Source organism: Apteryx mantelli, chromosome 3 (assembly GCF_036417845.1).
Source record: "Apteryx mantelli isolate bAptMan1 chromosome 3, bAptMan1.hap1, whole genome shotgun sequence".
In the NCBI taxonomy this organism is placed as follows: domain Eukaryota; kingdom Metazoa; phylum Chordata; class Aves; order Apterygiformes; family Apterygidae; genus Apteryx; species Apteryx mantelli.
In genome coordinates, this window is record NC_089980.1 from 6,806,367 (window position 1) to 6,828,678 (window position 22,312).

A 22,312-nucleotide genomic window follows, 5' to 3' on the forward strand; every position below is an offset into this window, starting at 1 on the left:
ATTCATTTATATTGAGCCTAGCTCTTCATCTGGCATCTTCTCCAGAGTTTATGGAAAAGTATTCCATCAATAAAGAGGAAATGTTAAAATCTTCAAAGCTAGAGACAGACTAGCTTAGAAAGGTGGAAATGAAATTGGAGACATTCACCTCCCTTCTGCTGACTCAAATACAGACAGCATAAGAAACACACATAACTCCTCCCTAGCTGATACCTGATGTAAACATAAGTCTACAGAGGGACAGTTTATGTCTACCAACCACCGGGCAGAAGCAAGTCCAAAAGTTGCTTCTTGATACCTTACACAAGCACTCAAGATGAACTTTTTCCTCCACTTTTTCATCAATCCACCTAAAACCTGGCAGAAGGACAACTGGGTACACCCCGATTATTTATCAAGTCAGTTAATACTAACATCAGACTTGTTACCTTTCATTTCACATAAAATACTATTCTTTTTCCAAAAGTGTTGACACAGAACTGAAACTGCCTTAGGAATTTTGAAAAACGAGCTCTCACTAAATAAATTGACCCACCATTCATTCCATTGTATATGCTTCTGTGGTGAGGTGACAGGTCATCTGCTACTTGTCTCCTGAGGGGACCTTCTCTGCTGCCTCCACTGAGATGTTTGAGATGCTCTGGGCTCCCTCCAAAATGTTGTTTGAGGTGCTCAGGGCTCGTACCCCTCACTTTGTGCAGATGTTCTGGGCTTCCGCTTGGTGTGTGCTTTGAAGATGATCTGGGCTGCCACTGCTGTGCTTTTGATGCTCAGGGCTACTGCCAGGCCTGTGCTTTTGAAAGTGTTCAGGGCTACTACTCAAAATGTGCTTTGGGAGAGTTTCTGGACTGCTGCTGCTGTGCTTTTGTTGCTCAGGTGCTTTGACAAGGGTTTTGTGATGTTCTGGACTTGGTCCTTTCAGGTGATGATCAGGACTGCCAGAACCCCTAGGCTTCTGGAGATGCTCGGGGCTGATGCTCCTGTGTTTCTGATGCTCAGGGCTTCCTTCACCCCTGGTTTTTTGAAGGTGTTCTGGACTAGTACTTGGATGATGTTTATGATGGTCTGCACTGCCTGGACTTCCAGTGCTAGAAGTACTACTCCCATCACCAACATCTCTTATGGATGTGCTTGTTGCAGTTAACTGGCACAGGCTGATTTGGCTGTCAACAGAGCTCCGGCTGCCTGCTCCACCAGTCTTCTCCTCATCCAGCAACACACGCTATTCTTTTAGCTCCAGCTTTTCTTTAACCACTTCTTCTTGCCTCACTTCCAATCCTTTCAGCTTCTGTAGGTATAAGGCAACCTCTTTGTGCATAATGCTAGCACTGTGCCTGCCCAGTCTCTGCCACTCACGGGATGCTTTCTGGATGATGATAGGCAGAAAGGCAAGAAGGTAACAAAGGTCTCTCAGCTCCTGGTTATCTTCTTGCAGCTTCTGATTGATATCCTTTAAAAGAAAGATAAGCATGAGAGAAGAGGGTCCAAAAAACTTAACACTATACCATTAGCATTGTACAAGTCAGTGAACAGCACTGCTACAAACCATCAGCTAAGCACTCAAGTAAGGCATGAACAACTGTGTGTGCAGATCTGGCATATTATAACTGCACTATGTTTCATACTAACAGAACACCTGTCCAGCACAAAACTGAATATGCAGAGCTAATTTGGAAAGGTTCAATGACTAACTTCCGATATGGTATGAAAATTTCAGGTGTTTAATTAATGCCCAAAGGAAAAACAAAAAAAACAAAAGCACAATGAGAAATCCAGATGATCATACTCTCTCATGATGTTCTCACTCCCTCAAAAATACTCACTTGTAAAGTTATTGCTGACTAAAACCAGAAAGTACATCAGAAATGGTAATCTCGCTCAGATAATTAACAACATTTATATTCTCTGTTCCCTAAAGCATATTCACATATAAAACGAACTTTTGAGAGATTTAAAATATTTGGGTTTGTTTGATTTTGCTTCAGATTTGCATAAAAGAATCTTGTCTGTTCTCACTCAATCAGAATTGGTTCAATCACTCTGAAATGAAATAATCTGCTTTAATAGATTTTTCACTTCTAACAAAACAAAGTAGTACATGTTCCCAGTGCCCTTCTCTAACTGAAGAACAGTAATGCTCTGAAGAAAAAATGTTCAGGCTCTTACTGTAGCAGAATAATACAGCAAAGAAAACATTTTCAGTATTTCGTCATCCTACTTTTACTAAACTGGCTTGTAACCATATTTGTCTTCTCTGGTCTAAATAGTCTTCCCTTATGTCTGCTATTACAAGCTTAGTCTTACGGAAAGTCTTGTGTGAATGTTGACTAATTGGTTTCTATATGTCCACTCCCTGTTGACTCCTCAAACTAATTGAGCATTTAGCTTGTGAATATTGAATCGATATTGACTCCCTGGTCAGGACTGATTCAATACTTCCAAGCTCATTGGTTAATTAGTGGTGAAAGTCTTGGATGAATGTTGAATAAATATTGGCCCTGGAAGATGGTGTCTCCTGGTGTTTCCTCCTCCCCAAAACCACTTTTGCGCCAGAAACCTATCTCAGACGCGAGGTTCGGCCTGGTGCATGCCAGCCTCCCTGCCCTCGGGGCACTCGCGGATGGACCCCCCCCCCCTTCGGGGAGGGTCCACGCACCCTCCCTCCCCCCCCCATCCCACTGCCTCCCCCCACCCCAAAAAGGGCCCCCTCAGCCTCCCCTTTGGGGCTGGAAACAGCCAAACTTGCCTCTGTTTCCAAGTCCCCAAAACGCAGGACTCAGTCTGTGTTTTCAGCCACAGAAACAGCCAAGTGAGCCTCCATTTGTGGCCCCCAAAACACAGGGCTTAGCCTCTCTTTTGGACCCCCAAAACGCAGGACTCATTCACCTGTTCTTGTGCTTGCAAACAGGGACTAAGCTGCCCTCGGTGGCCCCAAAACACAGCACTGGCCTCTGTTTTTAGTGCCCAAAACAGCTGACCTCGCCTCCGTTGCCAAGTCCCAGAAACATGCGACTCCTTAGTCTCTGTTTCTGGACCTGACAACATACGACTTGGTCTCCACTTTGAGGATTAGAAACAGCCACCTCAGCCTCCCTTTCAGGCCCCCCAAACACAGCCCTTAGTTGCTGTTTGCAACCACAGAACAGCCAACTAAAAGCCCCTGGTTCGGGCCCCTAAAGGCAGGCCTGAGCCTCCCTCTGCACCCCCCCAAAACAGCCCCCGAAGCCTGTTTCTGACCCCAAACCCAGGGCTTCAGCCCTGCTGCTGAGCTCAGAAACACAGGCCTGCGGCACCCGCTTGAACGCGGAGCCTGGGGCCCCCAAAACGCAGCATTCGGCCCCTCCCGGCAGAGCTGGAAGCAGCGACCTCGCCTCCCTCCTCCAGCCCCCAAAGCCCCCCGCGGCCGCTGCTCCGGGGCCCAAACCCCCGGGAATGAGGCCGTGCTTCCAGCCCCGGGAGCAGCCGGGCTCCCCCAGCCCGTGTCCGGCCCCGCAGCCCCGCACGCGGCCCGTGTCGCCCCCGCCCGCCCCTGCCCCGGCCGTGTGCGGGGCCCGGCGCAGCAGCCCCAGCCCGGGCGGCCCCGGGCGGCTCTGGGCCCTGCTCGGGAGCTGCGCCGGGGCGGCCCCGCGGCGAGGGCGGCGGAGGGCAGCGGAGCGGAGGGCAGCGGAGGCCCCGGCCCCGGGTGCGGGGCAGCCCGGGCGGGCGGGCGGGCGGGGGGGGCGCCGGGCTCCGGCCCTTCGCGCTTTAGCCCCCGGCCCGGCGCGGCGGGACACGAGCCGCGGCCGCAGCGGGAGGAAGCAGGGCCCGGCTCCGGCCGCCGCAGCCCGGCAGCCCCAGCCGCGCTCGCAGCCCCGGCCCCGGCTGCCCCCGCCCGGCCCCGCGGCCGAGCCCCCCCGCTCCTCACCTGGGGCCGCCGCCGCCGCCCGCCCGGCCCCGAGCGCCCGCGCCGTGACGGAGCCACAGAGGCAGCGAGCGGCCGCCAGCCGCGAGGCACCGAACTGAGCGCGCCGCCCGCCGCAGCCCGCGCACGCGCCCTGCCGCCCGCCCCGCCCCCGGGCCCGACCCCAGTGCCGTGCCCCGCCCCCCGCTCCCCCGGCTCCGCCCCCAGCCCCGCTCCCTCCCGGCCCACCGCCTCCCGCTCCCCTGGCCCCGCCCCCATTCCCCGCCCCTCTCCCTCCCCGCCCCGCCCCCGCTCCCCTGGCCCCGCCCCCGTCGCCACTCGTGTCACGAGCGCGCCGTTCTCGTCCCGGCAGCGCGGGGGCGATCGGCGGGTGCCGCTGCCCCGCCGCGGGCCCGGGCTGCCCGTGTCCGGCCCCGGCCCCGGCCCCGGCCCCGGCCCCGGCCCCGGCCTCGGCCCCGGTGCTGCGCTGCGCCCCCCGCGCCCGCCATCCCCGTCCCGGGCTGCAGCCGCGCCGGCCCCGGAGGCGGCGCGGGGACCCCGCGCTCGGCTCGGCTCGGCTCGGCTCGGCTCGGCTCGGCTCTGCCTGCCGCGGGCAGCGCGGGGGCCGGGGCCGGCTGAGGGCGGCTGGGGCGGCGCGGGGGCGGGCGCGGGCCGGGGCGGGTCGCTCCGTGTTGGCTGCAGCCCGGTGACGGGCGGCGGCGCGGGGCATCGTCGCCCCCTCCCCCCCCCAACCCCGCCGGGACGGAGCCGCGCGGGGCTTCGCGGGGCGCCCGGGGCCGCGGCGGATCTGCCCCAAGCGCCGCCGTGCGCGGGGTCCCGCGTGGCGGCGCCGCAGGACGCAAAGGGGCCGCTCGTGCCCCGCGTGACCGGCGCGGCGCGGCTCTGCCCGAGGCGGCACGTGGCGGCCGCGGCCCCTGCGGGCGCCGTTGCTGGCGGCGTTGTCCCAAATCGGGGCTTCGTCGCCCGGGCTGCAACGAGTCCATCCGCCCACGGAGCCGAGACGTGGGTTTATTTCGCGGCTGCGCGCGGTCGGCGCCGGGGGTGAATCCCCAAAGGCAGCAGCCAGGCTGCTCGGCATCGCTCCGGCCGGACGGGTCTTCTCGGCCAGAAGCTGCCTCTTGTCCTGCCCCGGTACAGGCCGGGTTCAGTTAGTTGCGGGTTGCTTCCGCTGCGCTTCTCACTTCCGCACGCCCGGTGGGGAAGGGGCTCCCACGGCTGGGGGTCTTCAGCCTGGTGGGGGTGAGTTTTAGCATTATAATGGTGTTTGTTATAATGAAGAAAGTTCACTCTCGGTTACAGCTGGCTGTTGGTTTTTCCTGACTGATCCGATATAGCCATGTTCCCAGGTGCTGTCCTTGAAGCTAGGAAGCAAGGAAGGTAGCGGTGTCCCCCAGGGGTCAGTACTGGGTCCAGCCTTGTTCAACCTCTTCATCAGTGACCTGGATGAAGGCACAGAGTGCACCCTCAGCAAGTTTGCTGACGACACCAAACTGGGAGGAGTGGCCGATGCACCAGAGGGCTGTGCTGCCATTCAGAGGGACCTGGACAGGCTGGAGAGGTGGGTGGAGAGGAACCTCCTGAAGCTCAACACAGGCAAGTGCAGGTTCCTGCACCTGGGGAGGAATAACCCCCTGCACCAGTCCAGGTTGGGGGTTGACCTGCTGGAGAGCTGCTCTGCGGAGAAGGAGCTGGGAGTGCTGGTGGACACCAAGTTGACCATGAGGCAGCAATGTGCCCTTGTGGCCAAGAAGGCCAATGGTATCCTGGGGTGCATGAGGAAGAGTGTTGCCAGCAGGTGGAGGGAGGTGATCCTGCCCCTCTCCTCAGCCCTGGTGAGGCCACACCTGGAGTCCTGCGTCCAGTTCTGGGCTCCCCAGTACAAGAGGGATGTGGCACTACTGGAGCGAGTCCAGCGAAGGGCTACAAAGGCGATTAGGGGACTGGAGCATCTCTCTTATGAGGAAAGACTGAGAGAGCTGGGCCTGTTCAGCCTGGAGAAGAGAAGGCTGAGAGGAGATCTTATCAACGTGTACAAGTATCTGAAGGGAGGGTGTCAAGGGGATGGGGCCAGACTCTGTTCAGTGGTGCCCAGTGACAGGACGCGAGGCAGCGGGCACAAACTGAAACACAGGCAGGTCCATCTGAACATGAGGAGAAACTTCTTCCCTGTGAGGGTGACACAGAGCACTGGCACAGGTTGCCCCGAGAGGTTGTGGAGTCTCCTTCTCTGGAGATACTCCAAACCCGCCTGGACGCGATCCTGTGCAATGTGCTCTAGGTGACCCTGCCTGAGCAGGGGTGTTGAACTAGATGACCTTCTCCTGAGGTCCCTTCCAACCTCAACCATTCTGTGATTCTGCGATTCTGTGATATGTGAGAGCGTCGGGACCTCCTCCTTGCTGGGAGAGAGCACCAAAGCCACCAGGAGCACTAAGGGAAATGTACAGCACCAGGAGAGCTCTGGTTGCTTCAGGCGGTGCACAAGGCTCAGCGAGGCTAGAAATGTTCGTGCTAAGGCCAAACGTACAGAGGGAGCGGTGCCAGCAAGAAAGCAGGAGAACGGAACGCAGCTTGACGGGTGATGGGAGCTGGGGCACAGGCTTGGCGCCGGAGCCCCCACGCCTCTCCACAGCTGCCCCCGGGCCAGCTGCCGAAGCGCAGAGCTGGGGCTGGAGCAAAGCGGCTGCAGGGGGGGCGGGCAGGAGAGCAGGGAGCGAGGCTGCAGCAGGCGCTGGCGCGGAGCTGCAGAGCAGCGAGGCGAGCGCAGGGGCCCGAGCGTGCGGGCAGAGAGCCGGGCTGCCGCCGAGGGGCTCCTCGAGGGCGGCAGCAGCAGCAGCAGCAGCAGCAACCGCGGCCGCCAGCAGGCCCGGGCTGCCCGCACAGGGCGGCGCCGGCGCGCGGAGGGAGCGCGGGCCGCGGCGGGGGTGCGCGGCCCCTGGCGCCCCGCGGAGGCGCGCGGAGGGCGCCCGTGAGCTCACAGAGGGGCCCCGCGTTGCGCTGCGCTGCGCTGCGCTGTGTTGCGCTGCGTTGCGCTGCGGCATGTTGCGGCGTGTTGTTGCGCTGCGCCCGGCAGACGCCGCTCCGCGCGCGCGTTGCTCGAGGGCGCCGGCGGGGGGCGGCTGCTGGCGACGGGCAGCATGGTGCGAGCGCGGGGGGCGTCCGCCCCCGGCCGCCGCCTGCTGCTGCTGCTCGGCCTCCTGGCGGCCCTGCGTGCCCGGGACAGCCGGGCTGCTCCGCGGGCAGCGCCGGGCCCAGGTAGGGCGGGCGGCGACGGAGGCACCGCCGCCCCCGCACGGCGCGGCGCGGCAGCCTGGGGGCCGCGGGGCCGGCTGGCGAGCGGCCGGGGCGGCTGCGGCCGGGGCGGCGGGAGGCGGCTGCCGGGCTGCGGGGCCGCGGCGGCGGCGGCGTCGGGGGCCGGGAGCGGCTCCGCGAGGCTCGTGGGGCCGCGGGGAGGCTGGGGGCGCTGGGGGCGCTGCGCGGGGCAGCGCCGGCGCCGGGAGCTGTCCGTGGAGCAGCGCCTGGCGCTGTGTGGCGGCAGCTGCTGTCCCCGCGCGTGGCTTCAGCGGTGCCTGGGGGCGATGGCGATGGCGGCGCTTGGCCGGGTGCCAGCGGTGAGCCTCACGGACGGGCTGGAGGCGAGTCGTCAGGGGATCTTCCCTGGAAGGGCTGGAAGCACGGATGTCCTCGCGCCGCTTTGGCCTTCAGCGGGCCGGCGGGCTCTTGTGCCCACGTGGTGTAAATGAGCCTTCCTGCGCTGCGGTGCTGAGGCTTCCCCGTTTGTAGAGTCCTGGCTTCCTCGGTGGGCGTTTGAGAGCTCCCCAGAAGAAGGCACCGAGGGGCCCCGTGTGTTTGTGCCGGGGGTGCTTGGGGGCTGTCGTATAGCGCCTGGACAGAGGGTTTGGAGAGCTGCCAGGTCGCAGCCAACAGGTGCCCCCGGCCCCTCTGCAGTTGTGAGGCTCTCGACCTGCCTGTGTGACCTGGGGAAGGCTTCCGAGATCTGCGCTGGCCGCTTTGGCTCGCAAAGCGCTGTTGGCGAGTGCCCCTGAGCCAGTGGCTGCTGCAAAGCCCGGGGGCATGATGGGGTTGAGTTTACAGCTTGTGTGAACTCCAGGGCGTCCCTTCCCCCAGCAGCTCTGTGCCTGCTGACATTTATGCCCATACGGTGCCGGTGCAGACACCCGCTAGGTGTTTGCAAGGTGCACGGGAGCAGAAGTATGGCGTAATTATATGTTCCCCGTCATTCACCACCCTTCAAATCAGCAGTTGTCTATGGAAATACTTAATGAGAACTGTTCCCGTCTCGGCTTGGTTACAGATGCGGCTGTAGTGGGCGTTTATCCAGCTTCTCAGCTGCATCCTGTTGCTGAGCCTTGGGGTCTTCCCAGGGGTACGTAGTCCATTTTTACTTCCCTGAAAGAAGAAGAACTTACTTTGTACTATTCTGTTGACATGAAATTGTACTTCATACTTGCTCTTCAGGTCGTCCAAGGGCTTTAGAGCCGCGGGGGCACCCCAGGGGTAAGTTGTGAGCATTTCTTTACTTTGAGAGCTGCCAGGTGCCAGGCCAAAGGTCGTCTCTGCCCCTCCACAGCTTTGAGACTCTCGACCTGCATATATGTCCCATGTCATGACGTGACCCCCCCCTTCCATTCATTACACCTGCTTTGTGAAGAAGCTGGTAGCAGCTTGTAAGGAAAACTGGCCACCTATGTGTTGGCTTTCTGCTCTGCCTGTAGGTAATGGTTATCCAGATTTTCAGCTGTACCCTCTTCCCGAGCCTCGGGAGGATCCGCGGGGTAGGTAGTCAAGATGCATTCACTTCACAGAAGAAGCTTTTCCGTTTCCAACTTTTCTTGGTGTGGAGTGTAACTGAATAAGTGCTTGGCTGCTGCTCGCACAGGCGGAAGAGCAGAGTGGGACTCGGGAGGCCTTCAGAGATGTGCCTCGGGGTGCTTTGCCTTGCAGAGCCTTTGTGCTGCTTCCAAAGCCTGCTGCAAAGCCAGCGGGCTTGTTGGGGTTGAGTTTACAGCTTGTGTGAACTGCAGGGTGTGCTTTCCCGCGGCAGCTCTGTGCCTGCTTAGATTGGTACCCATACGGTGCCTGGGCACGCACGTGGTGAGCGTCTGCAAGATGCTCGTGAGTGGAAGGGCAAGACAAGTGCCTAGCTGTGATTCTGTGTTCCCCGCCGTCGTTCACTACCATTCAAATCTGAAGAAGCATATGGAAATCTGTGTAATGGGAGTTGTTCCTATGTGTGTTTGGTTACAGATGTGGGCATAGGTGATGGACCTTTGTCTTCTCCTCTGGACCCTGGATTTGAACCTGGAGGTGAGTAGTCAGCAGACAGTCAGTTGAACAAATAGGCCTTTCTTTTCTCACTCTGTAGCGCCCTCCTGAGGAAGCCAAAGTCTGCAGCACACATCCCCTGACCAAAGGGCAGCAGAACAACTAGGGGTAACGCTGGTTCGGTCTTCCACCGGCCCGCGGGCTCCTGTGCGTGAGCAATGTAAATGATCCTTGTTGTCCTCCGGTTCTACAGCTTGCCTGCTGGTAAAGTTCTGGTTTCCCTGGTGTGTGTTAGAGACCTCCGCAGAAGGAAGCACCGAGGGGCCGGGTGTTTGTCCTGGGGGTGCTTGGGGGCTGTTGGGTAGCGCCTTGAAGGAGGATTTGGAGAGGTGCCAGGTCCCAGCCAACAAGTCCCCCTGGCCCTCCTGCAGCTGGGAGACTCTCGACCTACATGTGTGTCCCCCATTCCCCTTCCGGAAGTTCACGGCAAGTCACTTCTGCGGAAGTATGTGGCACCACGTGATGAAAACTTGTCTTGTCTGTGTTTGCTTACAGGCGTTCCTGCAGGCAGTGGCCTTCCAGCTGCTCAGCTGGATCCCATCTCTGAGCCTGAGGGGCATGCGAGGAGTAAGCGGTGGAGATTTATTCACTTCCTGGAATGAGCATTTTGTTTGAGAGTTTTATTCATGGGCCGTGTAGCTTAATTCTTTGGCCGAGGCTCATGCCTGCAGAGGAGCAGAGTGGGCTTTGGGAGGGCTTCAGAGATGTACGGTGGGTGTTCTGCCTGGCTCCTCCAGCCTTGTGCTTCTTGCAGCGCCTACAGCAAAGGCAGCAGGTTTTGGGGGTTGAGGTTACAGCTTGTGTGAACTCCAGGGCATCCTTTCCCCGCATGCTCAGATTTGTAGCCACATGGTGCCTTTGCAGGTACCCGATAAGTGTTTGCAGAAGACTCAGGAGTGGAAGGGCGGGACAAGTGCCTTGGTCTAATGATACATTCCATGCTCATTGACTCCCATTCAAATCTGAAGCAGCCTACGGAAAGAGCTCTGCTCGTCTCTTTGGTTACAGATGTGGCCGTAGAGGATGTCTCTGCAGCTTCTCAGCTGGATGCAGGTTTAGAGACTCTGGGGAATCGTGCAGGTGGGTCGTGACTATTCTCCTACTGTTTTGGTTTACTTGAAAGAAGCAGCATTTCTTTGTGCATGTCTCGTTCATGTGAAATTCAGCTTCATCCTTTCTGTTTAGGTCCTCGGCGAAAGGAAAAGTCTTCTCAGAGATCTTCTGAAGTCCTCCAGGAAATCTTGAAGGACTTGGAGAGAGCAGCTGGTGGGTAGATTTCACTGTGTGTTAAGCGCAATCATTGTAAACCCGAGGTTTTAGAAACAGGAATGGATAAGCTGTAGCTTACGCAGGAGAAAGGGATTGAGCAGAGCCTTGCCGCAGTGACGCACCATTTCACACCTTGCAGGCGCTGGCAAGCTGCAGAGCTTGTTCGGGGTCTCTTCTACGAGCGTGTTCTTCACCATGTTTGTGAAAGCGCCCTGGATATAGAGCGGCAAGAGCTTGGGGCTCAGTGCACTCTATGTGACTGCTGTGCGTACTGTGTGGTGGATTTGGCGTGATGAGCCTTATTGAATGCTTTCCTTCGAAGAGAGCAGGAAAAAGCTGTAGCCGGTTCAGCTGGGAAAAAGGCCTTCTGAGAAACAAGGCTCATCATGCCAAATCTCTCTTGCCAAGTCTCAAAAAGGCACCAAGTGGAATGGGAACGAGAGGATCACATGCAATTGTCTCGTCTCCCCACCCAAACAGCCGGTGTTGCTGCCCGTATTGGTTATCTGGAAGATTTTGCGCGCTTTGATTTTTCTCTACAAAGGACACATTGTTTGGGCTAGTGACCGGGTGCCCGCCCTGAAACGCCAGGTTTTGTTTCTGAGGTTTTTCCTGAAGCCTTTTGAAAAGTATTGCCTCCTGAAGATACCGTGAGGAAGTGGATGAGGAACAGTTCCTTCTAATCAAGCTGTCTTGCTTTCTTTCCAAAGAGAATCATCAGGAGACCCTGGAGAAGGAGACCTTTCCGGCAGTCCCTGATGAAGAAGGAGAGGCAATTCAAGCAGCGGGCATGCCAGGTACTTGCTGTCCATTGTCATCTGGTGTAGGAACTCCAAATCCCTGTGTGTCTGCAGGCTCTTCCCCGGGGGCCCACTACCGCACAGCATGTCAGCAACCAGATGTTCAAGTACGAGGGCGCCGGAAGTGTTCTGAAACAAGCCAGGAGCGGCTTTCTGAAGATGACTTTTGTCTCTGGCGTGTGGAGATGATTGCAATTAGTGTGCCCGAGATGTGCATAGCAACCTTTGTGGGTCCTGTTAGACAGCCTCACTTCCCCCCCCCCCCCCAAGCAGCTCCCAGGGATTTCGGGGCTTTGCCATTTGGGGAACGAGGCAGTTTTAACCACATTGAGTGCAGGTTCCACAGGCTCCACAACTCTTAATCGACTCGACCTCCTGCCGTGTCTGCATCTCAGAACTTGCAGGGAGTCCCCAGAGGCCCTAGGCACAGAAGGAGCACAGAGTGGGATGCCTGCTGTGAAAGGAGGTCCCGAGTGATGCCCTGATTCAGCGGTGGGGCAGGGGTTTGGAGGGAAGCTCGTCCGTCCTTCTGCATGCTGTGTGCCTGAGCAGTGCTGAGGCTTTACCTCTCTCTGATTCTTGACAGGGCTTCCAAGTGTGTCACGGCCCGGGGAAGGCCTCCACGACAGGAAATACTCCTTTTTTCCAAAGCACCGAGGTACTGAGCAGTCTTGCAGGGATGCCTAAGTGAGAGAGTTGTTCTGAAGATGTGGAGCACACAAGTGGTGTTTGGAAGAGCGGAGGGCGGAGGAAGGGGAGGTGGTGCCTGTGTTGGAGAAAAGGCAAAGGGAGAGAGCCAGGTTCAGGTGTCTCCTTTGCTGCCAGCCGCCCCAGAGGAGCCGGCCCTGGCTGCTGGGCTGGGGAGCGCAGCCAGCACCATTTCAGCTGGAGCCGGCCCACGGTGTAGCCAGGAATACCGGTGTCACGGGCTATGGAAGCCAGAGCCCAAGAGAGCCTGACTCTTTCCCCTTGGGGCAAGTGTGCCGCCCGGGGAGGGAAGAGTCGGAGTGGCACTCCCTGGACCCGGGATGGCTTTTGTCCACGTCACTCAAAGGAGTTATTGGTAAAGCAGATGAGCACCGCTGAGTGCTCTCCGCCTGGCCTAATGAGTCTTGTTCAGTGGGACGACTTGTCCCAAAGGGTCAGAGCATGCCTCCGTGCAGCAGCACTTTTGAGCCTCAGAAAGGCGAGAGAGCACCAAAGGAATTGTGGGATGTAAAGGATCGCCAGAAAGGGGGAGCAAACCCATGCAATTGGGAGAACTGGATTAGGGCCATCGCAGAACGTAAGCAAGGCTGAGAGGCTAAAGAGCGACTCCAAAGCGTGCTCATTTGCAGTGACTTGGGCACTTTTTGCTGCTACTGAAACCAAGGAAGCGTTGCAGTCCCCGAGATTTCACTCCTTCAGAGATGCTAAGAAAGGGGAAAAAGGAAATTTCCTGGGAATGTCAAACACATTGTGAGATTATCAGCAGTTCAGAACACAGTAACATATGGCCTTATGTAATTTCCTCCAGCTTTGGCGAGTGAGAGAAGCGCAGCTGCTGCAGAGCCAAAGGACGTGTGGAAGCATCGCGCAATAGGCACTGCAGCAGCCTTGGGGATCCTTGTGGCTGGAGCAGTGTTGTGCTGCCTAGTTATTTTGCTGCGGAGGAAGAGGAAACGGTGCGTGTGCTTTTTTCCCCTAAAATTCTGTATTAGACGGCTGCTATTAGTACGGAAGAGTTTACAGATGTAGTCTTCAGGAGGGCAAAGTTAGCTGTTGACGGCGCTCTCCTGAGATTTCTGGTGTAAGATTTTCTATTTGGCCCCTTAGTTCGTAGCAATGAGTATTCTTTGCTGAAAGCCATTCCTGCTGTTGCCAGTATTACCTAATACTGACGCTGTTGCTAAAAGAGAAGACGCAGGCACAGACGAAGGCAAAGCCAAGTCAGGAAGAGAAACAAAGAAGGGCGAGATTGCCATAGAAAGTAAGAACTGCAATAGCTACAGTCCACTATGAGGGAATTTGGCGACAGAAATCACCTTGTTATCTAATGCCATTAATTCCAAATGTGCTGCTCAGCCTAGCTGTCATTGCAGCAGAAGTTGTGATCTGGTTTCCTTGGGGATGCCCTGGGTAGTCGCTGTCAGTCAAATATTACAAGTTGAGTATTGGTCTTTGTCAGGCGCGCTGAGAAGTAAGACTAGGCAGTTCTCCCAGATTCTGGCATACTGTGCAGTACTTCAGTCCCCGCTGTTTCTCAGAGTTCGATCCCCCTCCCAGCGTGTGCAGAGAAGGCAGGTCAATGTGGTACGGGCCAAGAAGAACTTGAGAGGCCGCTAGGCTTGGGTGGCCGGTGCAGGGGAGCAAAACCAACGCTGTGTGGGTGCAAGTGTGCCCTGTTTTCTACGTGTAGCTTTCGGTACCCCACAGCTCCTACTCGGAGGCAGGGCGCCAGGCACCACGGGGGCTGCACGCCGCTCCGCCGGCACCCTCGCATCAGCTGTGGCCTGGCCCAGCCAGGCGGCCGATGGGGCCCGGAGCAGCAGCCCTCGGAGCCCGTCCACACCGCGGGGCTGCTGCGCCCCGGCAGCTCCAGGCTCTCCGGCGCCCTGGGACCCACAGCCTGCGTGTCCTGAACAGCCACCTCTCCCCGCAGGAACCTCCGCGCAGCCCAGAGATCCGGCGCAGACGCCAGCGGCCGCCTCTCACGCCGGGACAACTGGCCCCCCACCCCGGCGCCCGGGAGACCTGGACCCAACGCCAGCGGCCGCCCCTCGCCCCCGGAAAACCGCCCCGGCCGCCCCAGAGAAGGGGACCCGCCACGCGCGGGCAGCCGCCCACCCCGGCCGCCCCGGCCGCCCCCGCCGCGGCCCTCGCGGCCCCCCAGCACTGCGCCGGCACCTGGGCACCAGCAGCCAACGGCCGCGGCCCAGATGCAGCCGTGGGCGAAGCAGCAGCTGCCACCCGCTGTGCCCGGTGCCGTCCAGCCCCCTGCAAAACCGCCTCCCCGGCCCCCCGGCCCCCCGCCTGTGCTTCCCTGCTCCTGCACTGGAACCAGCTGGAGCCGGTCGAAACCTGGGGGCATTTAGGTCCGGTCGTGGAGGCAGCCAACGATTATATCATAATATCTATAAACTGCCCAGCCGGCAGCAGTCAGGACCCAGGAGGCACAGGCCTGCAGCCCCTCTTGCCCTTCAGCTGCAGCCAAGGGGCTGCGGGAGCTCTCCCCAGGATGGAGCGCAGCTCAGGAGGTAGGGAGCGTGGGAAGACTCACTTCAAGAGCTCACTCCTGATCTCCGCTGAAATGCTAGTGTGGACGTATGCGTAGGGAGAGCACCCAGTGACCTTCAGACATGACGGAGGCTGGCCAGGGAGGTCCTGCCTGGGAAATTCATGGTGGGGCTGAGCCAGAATATAGTCCAGGCAGACAGAAGCTAAATCGCCAACCTCTAGCAGTTCTTCTGAACGTGCAAATGACAATTTATTCTGGGCTCTCAATTCTTAAAGAATTGAGCACAATTTTTCACAGGCAGGAAAAATGCCATATTTGGAGCCAGGGGGCAAACTGCTCCCAAACTTGAAGTCCTTGCATCAATAGCTTGGGATCAGTACAGCCTCCAACAACAGCCACCAGCATCTTCTGACCTTAGCACTTCTGACCTGTTTTCCCTCAAACTTGCATGTGAACTGAACTCTTTTGGCAATGCAGCACTTCATCCAGGGTAGCTATATCCTGGCAAAGCTGTAGGCACTAGAGAAATGGATCTTATGGTGGAAACTGCTGGAGAGAAGCGCTGGGAAATGCTGTGCACATGCTGAAAAGGTACAGAGTCGCCATTATAGCTGCTGTAAATAACCTGTACCTACTGTACTGTTACAAGCTGAAAGGAAAATATGGGTGAGTTATCGCAGCAAAAAAACACCATTCGGGGGCTTTTGTTTGAATTCACTCCCTGCTACGGATGACTTTTACACTTGTCCCAGCTTCTTTTTTAAGCAACCAACTGGGTGGATAAAGTGTACCTCAAATGTGATGTAATACTGCATTTGAGGAATGAAATGGACCATTTCTGATGCCCGAACGTGACGCTGATGCAGCACCCCAGAAAGCTCTGTAAAAAATTCAAAGAGATGGTATGTTAAAGACCAAAAGGACAGTGATAGCCATCAAACCAGCTTGGCAATGGCTTTTTTTTTTTTTGCCAAACGGAGTACCCCACAAAACAGCCACTAAACTTGGATGGTAACTGCAATACTGGCTGGTAACGCAAGACCAAAGAACTTTGCGCAATGAACTTCTTGAAAACAGAGCCAAAGAGGATGCTGGCTGTGTGATCAGACAGCGCTGAAAACCTGCGGAGCATCACAAGAGAAGAAGACCCTTGCAGTCCCCCAAGAGACCAAAATACAGTGAATGCTGCATGCACTCTTTGGTAGAAAGTCTAAGACTACAGATCCGCAGTTGCTTCTTCTTTCGCTCTCCTCAGATCTCTTGCAATGAGCCTTCAAAGACAGAGGTAGCATAATCTGCATTACTTAATTACACTGAGACCAAAATGGAGGATGGCTGTGACGGGACTGGGCAGTTCATGACTCGGGTGTTCCAGGCTCCGTTCCTCATGCCACCACAGAGACACAGGGGCAAGTCATCCTGACAGCCTCAGCTGCTCACCTGTAGAAGAGGGTATCTCTGTTGCAGAAGGGTAGGCTCAAGAAAACCAGCAATGGCATAATTCTCCAGTATGTGCATATTCAACGTTCTGGAACTAGGCGGCTGTCTGGGGAGAGGAAGACCTCTCTCTCGGCAGCTGCCAAACTGATCGTGCTGCTGTAGACGAGCACACGAGACTGCCACAGAAGGAATGCTGCCTTTTCATATGCTGCGATGTTACAGAACCATACGCTGCGCTGAATGATAGACCAACAAGCTCCTCTGTTCTTCGTTCCTCACACCTTTGCAGGAAGACTGCCTCCAACATCTTGTGTTGCATCAACTTGAAACAGGGTCAATGAAAATAACTTCCCGGGTTGGCCAAAGAGCAGAAATTCCTTAACATTGGTGATGAGAGTGTATTTGTATTCCTTCTTCAGACTACTGACACGAAAAGAGCAAGCTTGACCTTACTGCCTGTAATTCCTCCTTTAAAGGATTAAAATCCCGGGTGTTCATATGGTTCGGGAACGGGGAATAAAGCTATCCTAGAAAGAGAAGGCGACCTCTAGGGAGTGGACAAAGTCCCTCCAGCTGCTCCTTCCATCCATCCCTCCAGCCAGAAGCCAGACCATGTCTTTGTCAACACACTCCCCTTTCTCGGGGGTACACACCCAGAGAAGCCCACGCTGGCCTCCTTCCGACAGCAACAGCTATAAGGGCCTGGCCAGCATGCTAAACAACGGTGGTGTTTAACGTGCAGCCGAAACGGAAGGTGGTGAGCAATGGAGCTTTTATCTGCAAACAACTGCTCCACGGCAAAGCACAAGAAATGCCTCCCGGCAGGGGGAAATAGGAACAAAGACCCAACTTCCTTCTGAGAAAAAACAAAGCCCTCACAATGGGAGATGCTTGCAGTCTGAAAACTGCGGGCTGAGGAAAATAAGATTGGTTACCTGCCCCCTCGTCTCAAAGGAGTCCAAAAGGGAGAACACCGAAACACACTGGCTTGGAGTCAGAGAAGCGCTCACTGGGCACAGAGAAATGACAGTAAAGTAAATGCCACTTCCCAGGAACAGGAGGGAAACGGAGTCATGCCAAAAAGTCCCTCAGACCAGCTCTGTGAATCGGAGCAGACTCAACAAGAGCCTCTTTCCCAGCCGCCTCCAGAGGCAGAGGCGTTCTTTGCCTCCTCACGTCTAACTAAACCCGCAGCAAAGTGCCTCAGAGCTGAAGAGCAGCCTTGGACTCTGCAAATAAGGAGGCAACAAGCTCTGAGAAGAAACAAATACTGTGCCAGCGCCTGCATGTCCACGCTTTGTTCCAAAGCCACCTACTTGCCATTGGAAACTTGGGTCCTGCAGGAAGAGAAGTATTTGCACCTCGGGCATCTTAAACTCGTGTCCAGGCGGACGATTCACGTCCACGCCTGGGAAGGGGCAGAACCCACCTGCGTGCTAGTTATGGCTGGTCTTGCAGAAGAGAGCCCTTCACGCTCCTGCGGCGTCATTGTAGAAGTCGGGGGACGCGCAAGCCGAACCATGAGTAAAGACAGAAATGCCTCCCTGCCTGTGCACATTCTTCTGGGCCACTGATTCTTTCCTCTGAGACCTTTCCTGCCTCCCCTGCCCCCAAGCTTTTGTGACTCAGAAGTCACTCAACATCACCTTGAATGGACAAGAGGAAATGTAATCAATGCCCTTTGCCTGGAAGAGCTTGTGCTTAAGACACAGGGTCCGTGCTTCTGCTAGGAAAGCCAGGGGCAGGTGGCTGGGCAGGCTCAGCTCTGCTGCTCCACCGCAGCCCACGAATGCCAGCCCTACCAGAAGGTGTGAAAAATGCAGGAAGCTCCCTGCCCTTCCGTTCTCTTTCCTGCCCTTCCCAAAGGTGCTGTTCCCCTGATCACCAGGGCCACAAACAGTCACTCCTGCCTTAGAGAGGGACACCTACAGGCCAATACCTTATTGCCAAGACTGCAAGCCATCAGTTGACTACACCACGAGTGTCCCAGCTCTTCAAAGGACACAGCACAAAGGTGAGGGTTTTACCTGCACCAGTGTTGGGCACCCCCATGCTCGTAGCCAAAAGAGTTAAGGAAGAAGTAGACGATTTGCTTACACTACTCGAGGGAAAGGCAAGCAAAGAGCTTGCGTATTCGCCACTCCCATCAGGAACAGAGCAGCAATGGCCGGAGAAGGGAAGCTCTCCAGCCAGTCAAGGAGTTCCTGCTTGGGGATTTCTCTTAAGAGGCACGTGGCTGAAAACACCCGGGATGCGGGCCTCTAGTAGCTGTGGTACTGTAACACCAAAGCTGTGCAAAACTCATACAAGCAACACTAAACATGGACACGGACGTTTCCGCTTTACCCCTCTACTCCCACCAGCCAAAAAGGTCCCAATTCTAAACACCTAGACCCATCTTGGTAAACGTTACCATGCCACAAAGAAGTGTATCCCTCCGGAGCTAGAGTTACTGAGAGACGTGCAGCTAGGTCCGAAAAGGCAAGCCTGAGTCAGCACCCGTGCTCAGAGATTCTACGATCTTCTCGGCTCAGAAGCGCCACCTGAAGGTCCCAAGCCCTTCTGAGCACACCAGAGCTGCTACACTGCACACCTTGCACGTCCTTCTCCAACAGCTGCTCCTCCTAGCTGAGCCTCTTCTGCTCTGCTCGGAACTAAGCCAGAGCACCAGCAATGCGGGAGGGGAAAACACCCAACTTGGGAAGGCTTGTTACTTGCAGCACAGGAGAAAGGGAAACACAGGGGACAGTGGGAAGGCCTCAAGGAAGCTGAACAAAAGGGAATGGAGAAGGACCAGGCAGTAGGAGGCAGCTTGCCTCTCTCTCCTGCTCCCTCTGCTATTCAGCTTCAGAAAGGTCTCTTTTGAAAGCTGCTCTCCCTGCCTCAGAGCCAGCCTGAGTCGAGGCTACAGTTTTTCCTCAAGTCACACTGCATCTGTGAGCTCCTGAAGTCCACAGGTGGCCTGGTAAACAGGTCTGAGGGACTCCGTAATTGAAACAGGCAGACACACAGTTTGGGGTCTCTCAAGGGGGAGGGCAATGGCAGTATTCTCCAGTTGCCTGCTTTTTCCTTCTCAGCATGAGGAGCGCAGAGTGGGAAGACACGCAAGCCATCCTCACAAAGTCCAGCTTCCAGTGCCAGGATATGGGAGCGCGTCAGGAACTGCTTCTTGCCGAGAGCAGCAAAAGCCACCAGGAGCACAAAGGGACACGAGACCCTGTTTGGTTCCGGTTGTGCACAAGGCTCAGTGAGGCTAGAAATTTTTCTCTTAAGCTAAACCTAAACATTCAGTGACACCAGTAAGAGACAAGGAGTCAAAATCATATCTTTCTGGTCATTGTGCAGCTCCTCAAACACCTTCATCAAAAAGAAAAAAGAACCAAATAACACCCCCCCTAGGCCAGTAGCTGACATGCTAAGCAGGGCCAGAACATGTTTGCTAGATACATGCTAGAGCAACGATCGAAAGAGGCAATGTTTTCTGGATTTCCGGGTAAAATCTGTGCAAGAAGTCCCCCGCCAGGAGTGCATCTTTCAGGCCGTAGCATGAAGTTATACATAGAAGAGCTAGCGTGTGCTACCTGGTGTAGTCTTAAGACAGGGTTGTTGAGAAAAGTAATGGTAAGCACAAGGAGGGAACGCTGGTGGAGGGAAGGTGAAATGCGTACAAGGAAAATAGACCTGAGCACTTCTTTTATGCCGTGCCGAACCTTAATGCTCTATACCAAAAGGAATGTATATTCAAAGTGCTCAGGTTTCGCAGAGTTGCCACTGTGTGGATTATTTGTTTCTATCTTAAACATACAGAAAACAATCTCTATCCAACTCTTCTACCTGCTCCATTCTGAACTTGCAGTTAGGAAACTCGACGTTTTCTCTGACGTCAAAACTAGAACCCTGCGATGCAACAAAGCTAGGCATAAAAGAGATTGTGTTACAGAAAAGTAAAGGCTACAAAGGCAACTAAAATGTTATATTGCCTCAGTTTCCCTTCTTTATTTATCTTCTGTCTTCAAATCAAGAAGGATACTGAAGCTTAATTTATTAAGCATCCATAAAGCAGTATGTTTCAGATGAAAACCCATTTGATGAAGAATACATAATGTGTATAAGCAGCAGCTGGAAAGCCAGCGAAGTCACAGAGCTTCGCATGGGCTGAGCCATGTACCCAGAAGATCTCCATCATATGATTGGGATCTGTCAACAATAAAAGGACAAAACATCTACAGACTTGGCTGGCACCTTCTTCTGTTACACTCCATGACTGAACTTTACTAATCCTTAAAGCACCCTCTGCTAATTTGTTAGATGTAAATTAGAAAGTGCAGTCTGCAAAAGTAAAATGACTTTAGCTGTATTATGACAGTGTTCCTACTGCTTGGCTCTTCCACAAAAACACCTGCCTTGAAAAGAGTCACTTCACTGCTTGCTTTCTTCTTTCCAGAGAAGAACTCCGCAAGTGACCTGGGGAGCTCGACATGAAGAGGGGAGGGTGGGAAGGCACACAAGCCAGCCTCACAAAGTCCAGCCTCCGGTGCCAGGAGGCACCTCTGGTGCTGATGATAGCAAACTGGGAGGAGTGGCTGATACCCCAGAAGGCTGTGCTGCCATTCAGAGAGACCTGGACAGGCTGGAGAGCTGGGCGGAGAGGAACCTCCTGAAGTTCAGCAAAGGCAGGTGCAGGTTCCTGCACCTGGGGAGGAATAACCCCCTGCACCAGTCCAGGTTGGGGGTTGACCTGCTGGAAAGCAGCTCTGCGGAGAAGGAGCTGGGAGTGCTGGTGGACACCAAGTTGACCATGAGGCAGCAATGTGCCCTTGTGGCCAAGAAGGCCAATGGGATCCTGGGGTGCATTAGGCAGAGTGTTGCCAGCAGGCTGAGGGAGGTGATCCTGCCCCTCTCCTCAGCCCTGGTGAGGCCACATCTGGAGTCCTGCGTCCAGTTCTGGGCTCCCCAGTGCAAGAGGGATGGGGCACTACTGGAGCGAGTCCAGCAAAGGGCTACAAAGGTGATTAGGGGACTGGAGCATCTCTCTTATGAGGAAAGGCTGCGAGAGCTGGGCCTGTTCAGCCTGGAGAGGAGAAGGCTGAGAGGAGATCTTATCAACGTGTACAAGTATCTGAAGGGAGGGTGTCAAGGGGATGGGGCCAGACTCTGTTCAGTGGTGCCCAGCGACAGCACAAGAGGCAACGGGCACAAACTGAAACACAGGCAGGTCCATCTGAGCATGAGGAGAAACTTCTTCCCTGTGAGGGTGACACAGGGCACTGGCACAGGTTGCCCAGAGAGGTTGTGGAGTCTCCTTCTCCGGAGATACTCAAAACCTGCCTGGACGCGATCCTGTGCAAGGCGCTGTAGGTGACGCTGCTTGAACAGGCGGTTGGACTAGATGATCTCCAGAGGTGCCTGCCAGCCTCAGCCATGCTGTGCCTCTGTGATTCCGGGCAGGAGAGCTGCTCCGGGCCTAAATCGTAACCAGTCAAACTCCTTCCGCAGTGCAGGTCGCCAGGTCAGTGGATAATTTTCCCGAGCTCAGCTACCAGCGGCGCCGGGGCTGCGGCCGCTTTTCCCCGGGCGACGGCGCAAGCGGCCGGGAGCCGCCGCGGCGCTGCCCTGTCGCCGGCGCCTGTCAAACGCGCGCTGCTCGGGGAGGGCCCGGGCCGGGGGCGCCGGGGGTCCCTGGGCGGCTCCGGCGCGGGGTGACGCCGCCCGGCCCCGGCCCCGGCCGCGGCTGCGGCTGCGGCTGCGGCTCCTGCCCGCGGCCGGGCAGCGGCGGCAGCGGCAGCAGGAGCAGGCAGCGGCGGGCAGCGGGGTCCCGCGGAGGGCCGGGGCCGGGGCCGGCAGCCGGGGCACTAGCTCTGCCGCGGGGGCACCGGGAGAACCGGGCCGGCCCGCGTCTGTGCGCGGGGCAGAGGAGCCGGAGGCCCGGGCCGCCCCCGCCGGGAGCCGGGAGCCGGGAGCCGCGGCCGCCGGGAGCCGCGCGCCGAGGCCGGGACGCGCCGGGAGGGGACGGGGGAGCCGCGGGGCTCCCGCAGCGGCGCCGGCGGTGCCCGGGGCAGCGGGCGAGGCCGGGGCGGCGGGGCCGGGCCTGGGCGCTCCCCGAGGGGCACAGGGGGTCTCTCCGCCGCCCCGGGAGCCGCGGGGGCCCGTCCCGGGCCGGGGCTGCCCCGGGGGGCTCGGGCTGGCCCCGGCGCCCGACGGGACGGGACAGGCCGGGGAGCCCCGGGGAGGGCGGCTGCGAGCGCTCCCGGGACGCGTCTTCCCTTCCCTTCCCTTCCCTTCCCGCCGCGGGAGCCGGGAGCGGCGGGGCCGCAGCTGCCGCACCGGGACCAGGACTGG